At 41.7% G+C, this 16,017-nt stretch overlaps 1 protein-coding gene and 1 long non-coding RNA gene across 7 annotated transcripts in view; one reads left to right on the top strand and one right to left on the bottom strand.

The window, feature by feature from the left end:
- The window catches only part of col4a6 (collagen, type IV, alpha 6), a 182,218-nt gene that overhangs the window by 61,841 nt on the left and 104,360 nt on the right, over positions 1 to 16,017 (top strand). The gene's annotated exons all lie outside the window — the stretch shown is intronic.
- On the bottom strand, positions 6,396 to 14,634 carry LOC141375131 (uncharacterized). Its single transcript, XR_012382678.1, has 3 exons — positions 13,349 to 14,634; positions 13,153 to 13,256; positions 6,396 to 8,697 (listed from the first exon to the last, which is right to left on the bottom strand). It is a non-coding gene; the product is annotated as an uncharacterized lncRNA (long non-coding RNA).

Raw genomic sequence — 16,017 nt, 5'->3', positions numbered from 1 at the left:
ACCCGCGAGCTTCCCGGATCAGCACACCCACTCCGCGCTGCCCCACTGCTGGTACGTCAGCGATTGTAGCGATGAGTCCATTAGCGAGAGCTCTGCCTGCCTGGTTAGCGCGGGCCAGCTCTTCGCGGTGGCTCATACGCACAATCAGACTCGGCTATGTGATTCAGTTCGCGAAACGGCCCCCCAAGTCACGGGTGTGTATTCACCAGGGTCAGCCCCCTGTCCGCCCCTGTCTTGCGAGAGGAGATTGCTGTCCTCCTGGCGAAGGATGCAATCGAGCCGCTCCCTCCAGCCGAGATGGAGAGCGGGTTTTACAGCCCACGCTTCATCGTGCCCAAAAAGAGCGGTGGGTCACGGCCAATCCTATATCTGCGCGTTTTGAACCGCTGCCTGCACAAGCTGCCGTTCAGAATGCTCACGCAGAAGCGCATCCTCCGGTGCGTTCGTCCTCTGGGTTGGTCTGCAGCATTAGACCTGATGGACGCGTATTTCCATGTCTCCACTCTTCCTCGCCACCGACAGTTTCTGCGGTTTGCGTTTGAAGGTCGAGCTTGGCAATACAAAGCCCTCCCCTTCGGGCTCTCTCTGTCTCCGCGGGTCCTCACCAAGCCCGCGGAGGGTGCCTCAGCGCCCCTTCGGCTCGCGGGCATCTGCATACTCAATTTCTTTACGACTGGCTGAATTGCCCTCTCTTTTGATTATGCACAGAGTTGATTGTGCACAGAGACAAAGTGCTCTGGCACTTCCACCTGTGGGGGTTTCAGGTCAACCGAGAAAAGAGCAAACTCGCCCCCGTGCAGAGGATCTCTTCTCTCGGGCTGGAGCTGGACTCGGTCACCATGGCAGCGCGCCTCTCCGGAGAGCGCGCTCAGCTGATGCTGTACTGTCTGAGAGAGCTCGACAGTAAAATAGTGGTCCCACTGAAACAATTTCAGAGGCTCCTGGGGCATATGGCATCCGCAGCCGCTTCATGCCGCTCGGATTATTCTATATGAGACCACTTCAGCACTGGCTTCACGATCGAGTCCCCAGACGCGCATGGCACGCGCGCGCACACCGAGTCTCTGTTACTGCGCTGTGTCGCCGCGCCCTCAGCCCTTGGAGCGACCCCTCGTTCCTACAGGCCTGGGTGTCTCTAGAACAGGCGTCCAGTCTTGTTGTCGTTTCAGCAGACGCTTCCAACACGGGCTGGGGGGCTGTGCGTTGCGGGCATGCGGCTGCGGACCTGTGGAAAGGTACCCAGTTGCATTGGCATATCGCCTGGAGCTGTTGGCAGTGTTCCCCGCTCTCCACCGTTTTTTTCCGGTGTTGGAGCGGCAACACGTGCTGGTCAGGACGGACAGTACGGCGGCGGTGGCGTATATCAGCCGTATAGGGGGTATGCGCTCTCGCCGCATGTCTCAGCTCGCCCGCCGTCTGCTCCTCTGGAGTCATCCGCGGCTGAAATCGCTGCACGCCATTCATATTCAGGCAAGCTCAACCGTGCAGCCGATGCGCTCTCACGGCAGCCTTGCGTCCTGGAGAATGGAGACTCCACCCCGAGTCTGTTCAGCTGATATGGGCGCGATTCGGGGAAGCCCAGATCGATCTGTTGCTTCCCCCGAGATCGCTCATTGCCAGTTGTTCTTTCCCTGACCGAGTGCTCTCGGCACGGATGCACTGGCTTACAGCTGGCCTCGGGGCACGCGCAATACGCGTTTCCCCCAGTGAGCCTGCTCGCGCAGTTACTGTGCATGGTCAGGGAGGACGAGGAACAGGTTGCTGGTTGCGCCCCTCTGGCTCAACCGGACCTGGATGTCAGAGCTCTCCCTCGCGATAGCCCTCCCCTGGCAGTCCCTTCGAGAGAGCACCTACTCTCTCAGGGACAGGGCACCACCTGGCACCCTCGCCGATCTTTGAAGAGATTTTTAGACGCGAGGAAGACTTAGGTAACCTCCGATTGCGGTGGCTAATACCGTCACTCGGGCTAGAGCCCCCTCCCCGAGCGCGCCTATGCCCTGACGTGGAGTCTATTCACTGAATGGTGTGTCTCTCGCTGAGAAGACCCCCGTAATTTGCCAGATCAGCGTTGTGCTTTCTTTACGCCGAGAAAAGTTGGAGAGCAGGCTGTCGCCCTCCACACTCAAGGTTACGTGGCTGCCATCTCCGCTCTCATAACGCGGTGGCTGGCAGCACCGTGGGAACGCATAACCTCATCATCCGGTTCCTCAGGGGCGTTAAGCGAATTAATCCACCCCGCCCCCTCTCATGCCCTCTTAGGATCTCGCCCTCGCTACACAAGCCGCGTCAGATCCCTTCGATCCTCGACTCAGTATCTTCTGTCCCTGAAGACAGCTCTGCTGGTCGCGTTGATATCGATTAGAGGGTCGGGGACCCGGAGGCATTTTTCGGTCAGTGACTCGTGCCTGTAATTGGGCTGGCTTCTCTCACGTATGAGACCCCGCCCGCGATATGTGCCCAAGGTTCCTACCACTCCGTTTTAATACGAGGTAGTGAGCCTGCAAGCGCTGCCCTCGGAGGAGGCAGACCCAGCCCTTATTTATTGTCCAGTTCGCGTTTTGCGTATTATCCGGACCGCACTCAGAGTTTAGATCATCTGAGCAGCTCTTCGTCTGTTATAGCGGTCGGCAGCAGGGAAGTGCCGTACCGAAATAAGTTCCCACTAGATTGTGGATGCCTTTCTTTCACTATCAGAGCCGAGATGAGCCGCGTCCCCCGAGAGCGCGTGCGCACTCCACTCGGAGCTTCGCATCCTCTCGAGCGCGCGCATGCGGCGCCCCTCTAACAGACATCTGTAGAGCTGCGGGCTGGGTGACACCCAACACATTTGCAAGGTTTTACAATCTGCGAGTGGAGCCGGTTTCCTCAAGGGTATTAGGTAACCCTTGGTGATTGAGGAAACAATTCGGTAGGGTGTTGAAACACGCTTGCTGCGCCATTTTCCCTAACACGGAGATACGTGCGCCTTTTTATCTGTCAGTAAAGTTCCCCGTCAGGTGAGCCCTGCAGATTCCTCCGTGGCCCCCAGCACTGACTCAGCGGAGGAGTCACTTGCTGGCCCACTACGTTGTAGGTCTGCCCGCTGGTCAGCCCGCGTTTTGGGTAAAGGTGCCTGCTATGCGTGGTCCCCACTAGGCGATCCCATATGCTTATTCAGCCACGGTTAAGTCCCCCCCCCCCTGGGCGGACCCGTGTCTTCCCTCCCCGCTAACCACTCTTTTGCTATGCGTACTCCCCCTTTTTAGGGCTAGTCCATATGTAAATTCTGCCATCTATCCCCCCTTGGGTAACGGATGGCCTCCGCAGCGTCCTCCCTATCGGGATTGCACGCTTCCCAACGTACTGTCGTATTTTCCTAGAATTATCTAGATGCTCACGACTTCCCAAAAAATATATATAAATCCGTAAAACTTCTGTTGAAGTAGGATAAATTAGGGCCAGGGACACGTTGGAGGACCGCGCCCCCCATGATGTGGGTGCGTCACGCTTGCTTGACTATCTCCTCATCGGGGGTGTTGGTAAGGTGCAGTCATTATGGCGCTTTCAATGGGCTCCCAATGCGTGGATTTTACAATCAAATCCACTTATAGTGCTGAAGTTCCCCCCGAAGGGGAACGTTCGAGGTTACTAAAGTAACCCTTCGTTCCCCGAGGAGGGGAACGGAAGCACTATACTCCGTCGCCATAATGACTGTCCCTTAGCTGTTGAAAGTCTCTTCAGCTTAAAAAGGATAGCGTCTGCTGCGCCAGGTGAGCTTATATACTCAGTTGATTGCTTATGCCGCTCACCTGCGCAGGCTTGCGCTGCCAATTCATTCTTAATTGGCCCGTTCAATACTCTTTCAGACGAGTAGCTTCTGAACCGAACCTCCCAATGCGTGGATTTTACAATCAAATCCACTTATAGTGCTTCCGTTCCCCTCCTCGGGGAACGAAGGGTTACTTTAGTAACCTCGAACGTTCACCTTGCTTGAGAATGAGCTGTAATACTACATTGATTCAAGATGTTGTTGTACTTTATAATTACAGATTTCCCTTTTTCCAATCGCATTTCAAATGTCTGTGGAATGCTTTGTTGGGCCGACTTAGTGATTTGGGGGCCCAATATATATATATTAAATATAAATATTAGCCCCCCAATTTTTTTCCCCCCAATATCCGGTTTACAGAGAGAAAATTTTTTCAACACATTTCTAAACATAATAGTTTTAATAACTCATTTCTAATAACTGATTCATTTTATCTTTGTCATGATGACAGTAAATAATATTTTACTAGATATTTTTCAAGACACTTTGTCAAGTTATTGTATAATGATGGTTTGTTCTCTTGTCTATTTAAAAAAAATAAAGCTTAAAGGGGCTATTAATTTTTATCTTAAAATGGTCTTTAAAAAACTAAAAACTGCTTTTATTCTAGCTGAAATAAAACAAATAAGATTTTCTCCAGAAGAAAAAAATATTATCAGACATACTGTGAATATTTCCTTGCCTTGTTAAACGCCATGGGAAATATTTAAAAAAGAAAAATAAATTCAAAGGGGGCTAATAATTCTGACTTCATCTGTATGTATGTGTGTGTGTGTGTGTGTGTGTGTGTGTGTGTGTGTGTGTATATATATATATATATATATATATATATATATATATATATATATATATATATATATATATATATAAGCTCTATAACACACTCTACCTGCCTCTACTCTGATCGCTGGCAAACTGATGTAACTAAAAACAACGGCAAGAATGACAACTGTCTTCATTTACTAATTGACCTCAACAAAAATTTTAAATTGTGTGGCCTAGTATCAAATATTTCTATTAAAAAGATAGAAGTTATAATTTTATAGGTATTATATTGTTGGAAAAACACGTTTTTAAATATTTTTGTCTCTTTTTCTTTTCATTAAACCATTGTATCTGCTTAAAGGTGATTTATTAACTAAACTTCTTCTCTTGAGTGTGATATGCCTTGCATACTAATGATGCAATTTTGAAGAAGTAAATGAAGCTGATAGAAATGCAAAGGTCTGATTGTCTAAAATTAACTTAAATTTTCTATTTTCTATTATTGTAACGAAGGGTCTGACACAGAGGGATCCATTTGCAGTATGTTTATTAAACAAGAGTTTAATAAAGAGCACACAGATGTTACTCGTGTGCAAACTCACATCAAACACAGTTGTATTCAGTCGATAGGCTGGCGGCAGGCAAACACAGAGTGAATAAGCAGGCATGGGTCAGAGGCAGGCGGCTAGGATCAGAGTCGGGTTTCAGGCTGGATTCGAGACAGGCGGCAGACAAGACAAGGTCAATAATCATTCCGGGTTGACAACAGGGAAAGCAGGCAAGAAGTAGAACACTCAGTAGTGTTTGCAGGGGCAGAACAAGACTTCGCCATGAGGTGATCAATGAGATGAGCTGCAGTTGTGTGTGGCAATCAGTCTTTGGGATGACATAGGCTGCGTCCGAAACCGCATACTTCCATACTATATAGTACGCTAAAATCAGTATGCGAGCCGAGTAGTATGTCCAAATTCATAGAATTCGAAAATCAGTAGGTGAGAAGTACCCGAATGACTTACTACTTCTGGCGAGATTCTTAAGTGCGCATCCCATGCACGCTGCGCTATCCCATAATGCCCCGTGAGAGAATTCACGAATGATGTGAGGCGACGCAACTGACGCAGGTAGGTCATGTGACCATGACAAAATGGCGGATGTAGTACGTCCGAATTCCATTCATACTTTTCACATTCATACTGTATAGAACATACTTTTCTAACGGCCGAGTAGTACGTTTAAATTCAAATGCAGTACCTACTGAGTAGTAGGCGGTTTCGGACGCAGCCATAATGTTAGAAGTCCGGTGAGGATGACCTCTGCTGGCCAGCGAGGGGAATGACTGGGACAGAGTCGGTGACAATTAGCAGAGATGGGTTGAAAATAACCACAGAATATTTGTAGTTGAGAAGGCTTATGCTTTTAATGTTGTGCAGAGAATTTGTAGAAAAAGAGGACGTATGTATGTATGTATGTATGTATGTATGTATGTATGTATGAACTAGAGAATGATTGACAAGTGACTGATTCCACTAAACACTGTTTGTTATTATCAGCTGTGTATAAAAGCTTGAGTCAGGAAATGAACATTTTTGCGCACATCCTGAATCTAACCCTTGCATTGCATTGAGGATACCAGTATTCTCTGTATCGAATTATTAATTTGTATCCAATAAATTACTAATATTTTTGACATTGAAGAAAACCTCTCCTGACCTTTTTTATAAAACACACATGGAATTGATTAGATATTCCAAAAATATATATAAAACACACTATGTCACTAAGTATAATGTCTAGGAAGCACATGATGAGTATTTATGTATTTATAGCAGCACATTTTACTACCACTGTCATAAAGGTATACATATACAGTAGGACTGAGCTGAAACGAAAGTTATTTCCACATTCTTAACATACTTTTTGTAAAATTAAATTAAGTTAATTAAGTTTTTTTAGGTCGTATTTTTAATATATTTATTGTTCTCAACACATTGCTGTATTTTTTTCACTTTTAATAATTTTTGCTTAAATTTCTTGGTCTTAAAAATGTCTTTAAAAAAACTTAAATTTACCCTTATAAAACCTTAGAAACCCTGAGTTAGATAGACTGAATGCAATACTATACTGTAGCAATGAAGGCATGCTTTGAAATGATGCTTTCAGTCGATTATGTCTTGGTCTGGCTGTGAAAATGTGAAGACTTGTAAAAGAGTGATGAGGAATGATGACTCTAAACGTCAGGCAAGCTAAACTTACATTGTCAACAGTGAGCGAGGAGAAACCTCAGCCTGATCTGGATGTAGTCATCATTCTGGCAGCAGTGTGAAAGTGTGAGAAGCAGCTATTCTGGGATCAGTAGAGAAGAATTCACTTTTTTTTACTGCCAGAGTGCATGCTACCTTCACCCACTGTTGATTTATTACCTTTGGATCAGAGGAGTCATAGATCTGTGCTTGAACATTTGTGGGAGCCTGTAAGACCTTCAGACACAAGCTGTGAAGAACCTGTTGAAGCAGCGTCCTGATGTAGGCAGGTGCTGAGGCTTGCCAGAGTGTTGTACTTCTGAAACCCTGCATGCCTTCAGTGAACGTGCCCAGACTTCCGCGTATGATGTCATGTGCCCATGGGCAGCAGTTTCAGAAGTCCAAAATGTCTGCTGATGACATATTAAATCCTTCTCATAATTAAAACTGTTGTTTAATTTTTGCTTTTGCTTATGAGCCTAACTATTATAATAAATATTTAATCTAGGCTAACTCTATGTTAAACTCTATGTTAAAAGCGTGTCACGGTGGTCCAGGGAAAAGGCGAGAGGCGGATCCACATGCTACTAATTTATTTAAATGAAACAAAAAACAAAAACAAAGGCTAGAGCTAGGAATAACTGACGTAAAACTGACATTAAGACACCGTGTCAAGAACCCGAAGGGCCAGAGTTTGGAAACACTGCACCGAAGCATAATCCGAAATACACAGATCACATGACTAAGGTGATTCGAAACACTCAGGTCACATGACTAAAGTGTTTCGAAACACCAGGTCACGTAACTAAAGCAATTTAAAGCATCAGTCATTTCAGAAGCATTTTTTGACCTCGCAAATCTGTATTTGACTGACAGGGTCGAAGAAAAAATGCCTTATGTAGCCTAGTGGACTGCGCTTGTGCACAGAGGAACTGTGCTGCAAATGGCCTGAGTTCGAATCCTCACCTACCAACACACCTAAATTATGACTTGATGTATTTTAATATTACTTTTTATGACCAAAAGAAGACATATTTATCCACAAAGTTTTCATTTGGATGTCAAACCAATGTTAAAACAGAACATGTTACAAAAACAGAGCATTTAAAAACATCTATAGCTGCTTCACCCTGGATTCAAACCTAGTATCTCTGCATGTTAGTTAGGAACTCTCACCGCTACACTAAATCACTTGAAACTTCGATTTTACAACATGGTGTTTAATTCCTAAATTTGCGTAATTATTCCTTTGCTAAAGTTGTTCCAGAGCAATACTTATAAATGACCACGGGTTGTCACTGTAGAAACCATTTTGAAGCTTCGACACATTTGCTTCGACTGTTTCTGTGTTTCATAAAACCTCACTTTGCCCATCACTAGCTAGAACTAGGGATGACTGACATGAAACTGACATTTCGACAAAGTGTCGAGATCCCGAAGCAGTTTCGAAACACTGCACCTAAGCATGATCCAAAACACCCAAGTGACTAAAGTGTTTCAAAACACCTTGTCACGTGATTAGAGCAATTCAAAGCATCGATCAGTTCAGAAGCATTTCAAGACCTGGCGAATCTGTGTTTGACTGACAGGGTCAAAAAAAACACAGTCCAAAGAAATCCACCAAGGAGCAGATAATGACGATGACATACAGTTCAATGGCTAACAAACAGAGACTGAAACACATGGCTATATATAGTGTGAAATAAACTGATAATGAATGAATAATGATAATAAACAAAACTTCAACAATTGTGAAGAGAAAAAAAACCTTAAGAGAAAGCAGGCTCTGTTGGGCACGACCATTTTTCCTTCTGGCTAAATTTCCACTGGACGTCCATCGTGGAGAAACTGCAGGTGTGAGTAGGTCACCGGCAGGAGGTCAGGCTGGCCAGAGATGCAAGAATGAAGTGTCATAAATGAAAATAGCAGGTACATAAACAACATAGAAGCAAACATGTAAAGCAAATGAGTATTTTTAATAAAATGTCTGGTGCATTAAGACAGGAGAAGTGTGTCTTACAGGTGGTCGTCAAGCCAGCTTACCTGCGTGAAGCACATTCATGCATCATACCGTTATGCGATGCATTGAGTGTATGCTTTACTAAACAGATAGGTGCTTTAATCTAGTTTTGAACTGCAAGAGTGTATCTGAGCCTTGGACATTATCAGGGAGGCTATTCCAGAGTTTAGGACCCATAAATGAGGAGGCTCGACCTCCTTTACTCGACTTTGCTATTCTAGGTACTACCAGAAGCCTTTTTGAGATCTTAAAGTGCGGGTTGGATTGTAGCGAAACGGGGTTGGTTAGATAAACAGGAGCTAGATTATTTAAAGCTTATAGGTAAGAAGCAATATTTTATAATCAATATGAAACTTAACAGACAGCCAGGTTAAGGAGGATAAAATTGGGGTCATATGATCATATTTTCATGACCTGGTAAGAACTCAGGCAGCTGCATTTTGTACTAGCTGAAGTTTATTAATAGAGGATGCTGGGCAACCAGCCAACAGAGCATTACAGTAATCCAGCCTAGAAGTCATAAAAACATGTACTAGCTTTTCTGCATCTGAGATGGATAGCATAATTTGTAACTTAGCAATTTTTTTCAGATATAAGAAGGTGGCTTTTGTGGCATGGGAGCTATGATTTTCAAAAGTTAAATTGCTGTCTAATATAACACCCAGATCTTTTACAGTAGAGCTAATGCTATCTTTGCCTGTATGCTCCCACATTTCGAGTGGCTGATGATATCAGCTTGAGGGCTTCCTTAGCAACTGTACTGTATATTAATATCCTTAACCATGTTCCTCTTACCTTTGGTTTGCTCTGAGAGAATGGTGAGAATGATTTTCAGTTGGAAATACATAATCATACTGAAATAAAAATCACACGGTGCAAACATTTTAATAAAGAATAAGCACACTTTAATAAATAATACCATATTCTGCTTAAAACAATATTTCTTCAGTATTAATTCTAAATTGAGGCTTTTGGATTTACAACTCATGTTTTTTACTCAGCTAAGAAACTGTTAACTTTAATATTTGAATCTATGGTGGAAGAAAGTAGTCCCTGACACAAAAGGGTTTTTATTTTTAAATACAATTGTGCATAGGAACTGATGTAAAAATACAATATTTCTCTTGAATTCACGCAATATGGCTCTTTATCAACTCTACTGTTATTATTATAATATGAGCCATATTGCATTGATAATATTGTGCTTTTGCTATATTATATTATATTATATTATATTATATTATATTATATTATATTATATTATATTATATTATATTATATTATATTATATTATATTATATTATTAATTTTCCCTTCACCAATCCGGGGTTGCCACAGCAGAATCAACCACCAACTTATCCAGCAAATTTTTACACAACAGATGCCCTTCCAGCTGCAACCCATCTCTGGGAAACATCCACAAACACTCAATCCAATTCACCTGTACCACATGTCTTTGGACTGTGGGGGAAACCAGAGCAGCCGGAGGAAACTCACGCGAATGCAGGGAGAACATGCAAACTCCACACAGAAACGCCAACTTAGCCGAGGTTCGAACCAGTGACCCAGCGACCCAGCACTACCTACTTCGCCACAGCTTCACCTATTTTATTTTATTTTATTTTATTTTATTTTATTTTATTTTATTTTTGCAAACCTGAAACCAGCCTAGTTATAACATTCCTGAAAGCCTTTCTAAGCAACCACAGCCATCTCCACATGGTAGAGGTTTCAGTATTTTCTGTGATGTCATCCAGTTCATTCTGCCCTTTGAGGCCTGCTGTGTGCATTCAGCTTTTTGTTGTACTTGGATGACATCAGACATGTGTAGGTCAGTGCGCATCAGCGGGGGGTCCAGGGGTTTTAAGAGACCATCAAAACCAAATGTATATGCAGTTGATAGTAAAGGAAGGGAAGGTTGTTTGGCCTGAGATAAACTGTGAAGTACTGAGAATTTAAACACAGCTGTGGGAATGGACACATATGACCAGCAGACACCAATAAAAGGAGTGCAGGAGCAATGCTGTTTAGAAACAAGGATAAAAGGTGAAGGATAAAATAAAGGAACTCAAACACATCTGCATGCCAAAGATGTCTGTGCACTTCTTCATGTTTATCTTGGTAACTGCGTCTTGTAAACAAGACATGAAACAAAACTACATGTTTCCTGTCAGATGTTTGTGCGACATTCTGCAGCTGGATTTGTGATGCTTAAAAATGTTTTCACTGATCAATTTCATTATGCTACTTTGGATAGACACATATACACAATGACAAGCAGCATCAATCGACTTTATGGGTTTTGTATTCTTGTGTTTATTTGTACTAAAGTAATTTTCTTACACTATTTGTTCTTGCAGTAGTCATATTGATGACATGTTGCAGTTTGCGCACAATTTGTATTTATCTAGCACACTCACATATACAGTCCAAAGACATGAGATTCAGGTGAATTGGGTAAGCTAAAATTGTCTGTAGTGTATAAATGTGAATGAGTGTGTGAATGTTTCCCAGGGATGAGTTGTGGCTGGGAGGGCATCTGTGTAAAAATGTGCTGGAAAAGTTGGCGGTTCATTCCACCCTGGCGACCCCAGATTAATAAAGGGACTAAGCCGAAAAGAAAATGAATGATGAATAAATAAAAAAACATGGATGTCAAAAATTTATAGATAATTATGATACGTTAAAATGTTAGAATCATCTTAAAATTTGTAAGTGTAACCTAAACTGAATGCAAACTGTGTGCAGTTTTGTAAAGGCAGGTAAAGAAAGACAAGTCTGGAGCTGGATTTGAGATGGTTGAGAGGTCTGTACACTAGCTTCATCTCCCAGTGCCTTTTGTTAACTCAGTTCTCAGTGCTTTGCTTTCCCTTAGCAAAGCGAATGAGTAACAGGAGAGCAGGAGAAACGTTCCGCGATCTTATGTGCTTTCATTTTTTTTTCTCTCTACTTTTCAGTCTTGTTTTCTGTCCCATCATGCTCTGATATGGGTCAATAGATTGATGACAGCAGAATAACGAGGGAATGCGAACAAACATATCAAAAGTGTGAGGGGAAACGGGTGGTTAACCTCACTCAGTGTCTGTGTGTGGCCTCTCTAGTGTGTGTGTGTTTCTTAAGTGTACATGTATGCAGATGCCTTGGACATGTCTTTGTTTGTGCATGTTGTTGTTATCCAAGGGTGACCAAACATCTCATTGCAATCATAGCAGTCTCAATTTCACAACAAATGTCACACTTTTATTTTTTACCTATAATTATTATTATTATTATTAGTAGTAGTAGAAGTAGTATTGGTGGTAGTAGTAGTAGTAGTAGTAGTAGTAGTAGTAGTAGTAGTATTTAAAACCACACATAATGTTTTATGGGTTTGGTTGTCAGTTTGACCTTTTACTGCAGGGCTCCAGGGGACCTTTTTTACTAGGAGCACGGTATCATTTTACTAAGCAACTTACTGGTTCTATATAGTTCTGCCTGTTAATAATCAAACTACTATACACTGTAAGAAAATCTGATCATTTACAGTTTTAGTATTTTGTGTGGCTACACGGTAGCTCAGTGGTAAGCACTGTCAGCTCATAGCAAGAAGGTTGCTGGTTCGAGTCCAAGCTGGGTCAGTGGCATTTCTCTGTGGAGTTTGCATGTTCTTCCTATGATTGCGTGAGTTTCCTCCGGGTGCTCTGGTTTCCCCCATGGTTCAGAGATGCCCTATAAGGAAATTGAATAAGCTAAATTGCCCGTACTGCATGAGTATGTATGTATGGGTGTTTCTCAGTACTGGGTTACAGCTAAAATGGCATTTGCTGCATAAAACATATGCTGGAATAGTTGGTGGTTCATTCCGCTGTGGCGACCTTTGAAATAGAGACAAAGCCGAAGGAAAATTAATGAAATATTTTGAGTTTTTGATCTATTTACGATTATGGATTACTTTATGGGACCTTGATCTCTGCTCTGTCGACATTTCCAATAATGCTATTCAAAAGCATAACTAAACAGGGACAAATAAAAAGTAAAAACTTAAATCATAAAAACACGGAAAACTGCTCATTTACAGATATTTTTGTGTTAAAACTTAGAATGGTGTAAGGCAATAGGTTTCTGTGTTAATTGCCTCGCAAAGTCAACAATTCTGGTTATTTTATACTTTTTGGGAAATAAGTGTAATAATATAGTCAAATATTATATATATTTTCAAAGAAAACTGTAGTGTTTATTCTTATACTTTACACACCCTCTCATAATCTGAGTGCTGGAGTAAAACTGGGATTATTTCACAGCGATATTTCACTTTAAAAAAAAAAACTTAAATTACTCACCCTCAGGCTAGCCAAGAAGTAGGTGACTTTTTTTCTCAGTTGAACATTAATGAAGATATTTATAGCTGAAGCTGTGGTTCTTGACGAATAAGTGAAGTCAGTGTCTTTGAGAGTAAAAAAAAAACAAACAAAAAAACATGTAGAGGCAAAAGATCAGTTTGTGTCAAAAACTGAACATTATTTACAGCAATATTACCTTTAATCCAGAGCCTCTGCAAATGGTCCTGAGTGTATTCAAGATGAAAACTTGAGCTTCCTCTTGTCAGATCGACTTCATAAGACCTCAATATATTGTCTTAGCCCTGGGTATGTTTTTAGTATATCCAGACTGATTTGATTCAGAATGGCACAGCTCAAACGGTCAGGTATACAGTGCATCCGCGCTAAAGTATCAAGGTGAAAGACATCATAACTTGCATAGAACAAACCCAGCTCCCAACCATACTTTGAGAATAGATTAACTGCGATATTTTTTTTATCGCGCAATAAAAGTCTCGCATTAATGCAGCATGTTAACGCTGAAAACGGCCCAACACTAATATATAAATGTGCACTTTAATTTTGACATCTACAGACAACGTCACCAAATATATATCAGAGAGCTAAGACTTTCTTATACATAGCCACACTTCAGTTGTTAACTTTTGTAAAACTATTTATTGCATCAATCAATCAATCAATCAATCTATTAAAAAACATTGACTACAATTATGCATTATAAGCTTAAATTACAGAGAGAAATAACAGATGAAGCGAGACTGCAGTCAGATCATTTCATGGTGTCAGTGCAGAAATGAACAGCACAACAGGCCTAATACAAAATATTATAAGATTTAAAATATGGAAAGATTATCAGATGGTAATTTCGGTCAATTTTCCTAACAGCATTCGGTAATATTTCAGCATGCTTTCACTTTTGTATTCAACATGAAATGCACATTTACTGATAGTAATGATGGCATCTCGCTCTACTCATCATTCTCTCTTCATATAGCCGAATATATGGCTATTACACAGCCATAATGCACTGTGATATAGTCTAGTTTGTTGAATCATTTTGCATTCTCACTATAATCGACCCGCTCCAGATTTTATTTCTATCCAGCCGAGACCACCTCATTCAGGCAGTCTCGGACCGATTGATTTGGCATGGATTTGGCTTGATTGTGGGATTCACATTTGCCAAACAAACTGCACTAACTGGGCAAATGAGACAGCTTTCGAAACAAACGTCTAGGGGTGAAAGCACCCTATTTGCACTCAATTGACAAACAGTCGAAGCCAAATTTAACTTTAGTGACAAGGCAGTACTGACCCAGTCGAGCTGGTCCAAGGCCATAGGGCAGTTGTTATTGTCGAGCCCGGTTCCACATGTAAACGTGCTGCCTTAATGCGAGACTCCTATTGGGCGATAAAAAAAATCATTGTTATTCTATTGTCAAAGTTAAGTTGGGAGGTGGGTCTGTTCTATGCAAGCTATGATGACTTTCACCTTGATATTTTATGACCAGTGAGTCATCTGAAAAAAAAGTGCCCTTCTGAATCAAATCAGCAGGATGCCCATCTGGATCTTTCACTTCAAAGACACTACTTACTACATTTACATGGACATGAAAATAATATAATTAAGGTGTTTACATGAAGGGCTTTCATGTAAGAGTTTCCTGTAATTTTGGGTGACTTTAACAGCAGTTTGACAGTTTCACTTTAACTAATGAACATTTCATTCATGCACCTGTGACAAACTGGGGTATTAGACGCAAATAAGGAGAGTGGTGAGAGTGTTGTGGAATTTAATAACGCACACCAAATGAAAAGAAAAAAAACTTCTGCATTTTACGATGTGTTTGTGTGTGTGAACCTTTACTGACAGCCGCATGTGTGGATCTTGTCGGAAAATATGGCGAAAAGTCCTACATGACGGTAATAGTTTAATTGCGATGTTTAGTTCAATAATGTCCCTATATGCATAGTCCACATGTCTTTATTCCATTTCTGATTAGCTCAGTTATGACTTTAGTCGGATTAAGGTGATCAAAAAACGCTGTTCTGAGCTTATGTAGCCTTACAGTTTAAAATTCATTTTTCATTGAATAATCAGTTAGTAAACACAAGTACATCTTACTGAACATCATTTATTGTCATCACCAATTATCACAGTAGAACAGTTTCTCAAGCAGTTTGTGATGCATTTTGGAAAAAATGAGATGAGCCACTGGTCTAATGCGCCACCTGGCTTGAGAAACCCGTTCTCAAAGACTTACTTTTAGTCATTATTTGAGTAGCACACATATTCTGAATGCCTTTGGCAGAATTCAAATGAGCCATTTTACTCTAAATTAATCTAGATTAAATCCAAGATTACAGTGAGATTAATCTTGATTAAAAAATTAATCCATGCCCACCTATTAAAACACTGTGTATTTATGAAGTGTGCTTCACATAGGTGAGTGGGCTTTACAAACCACCTATAGAAACATTCTCTCTATTAAAATATTCCCCCTCTCTTTACCACTTAATTCTCTAAGCACTAACAGCTCATATGATAATTAGCACTTCTTGTGTGAATTGGCTCTTCATGTTGAATCGCTGAATTGCTGAAGTTGCTTTGGACAAAAGCATCTGCTAAATGACTAAATGTAAATGTAAACTTTATGAGCAAGCTCAAAAAATGCTTGTAATAAGCAGACATGGCAACACACAATAAAGAGAGCACTCTGTGAAGCGGCCACCCAAGCATAAACAAAACAACTCTACTGTAATTTAATTAAAACTGCAGACAATAACAAGTCTGTAGTTGCTGAAATATTCTTTTGGGCAAGCATAGCGGAAACCAAACATTTGAGACGCTGGAGCGTTACTATG

The sequence above is a fragment of the Danio rerio genome, chromosome 7 (assembly GCF_049306965.1).
Source record: "Danio rerio strain Tuebingen ecotype United States chromosome 7, GRCz12tu, whole genome shotgun sequence".
In the NCBI taxonomy this organism is placed as follows: domain Eukaryota; kingdom Metazoa; phylum Chordata; class Actinopteri; order Cypriniformes; family Danionidae; genus Danio; species Danio rerio.
Note: the sequence above shows the minus strand (reverse complement) of the source record. Positions and strands in the feature narration are given on the sequence as shown.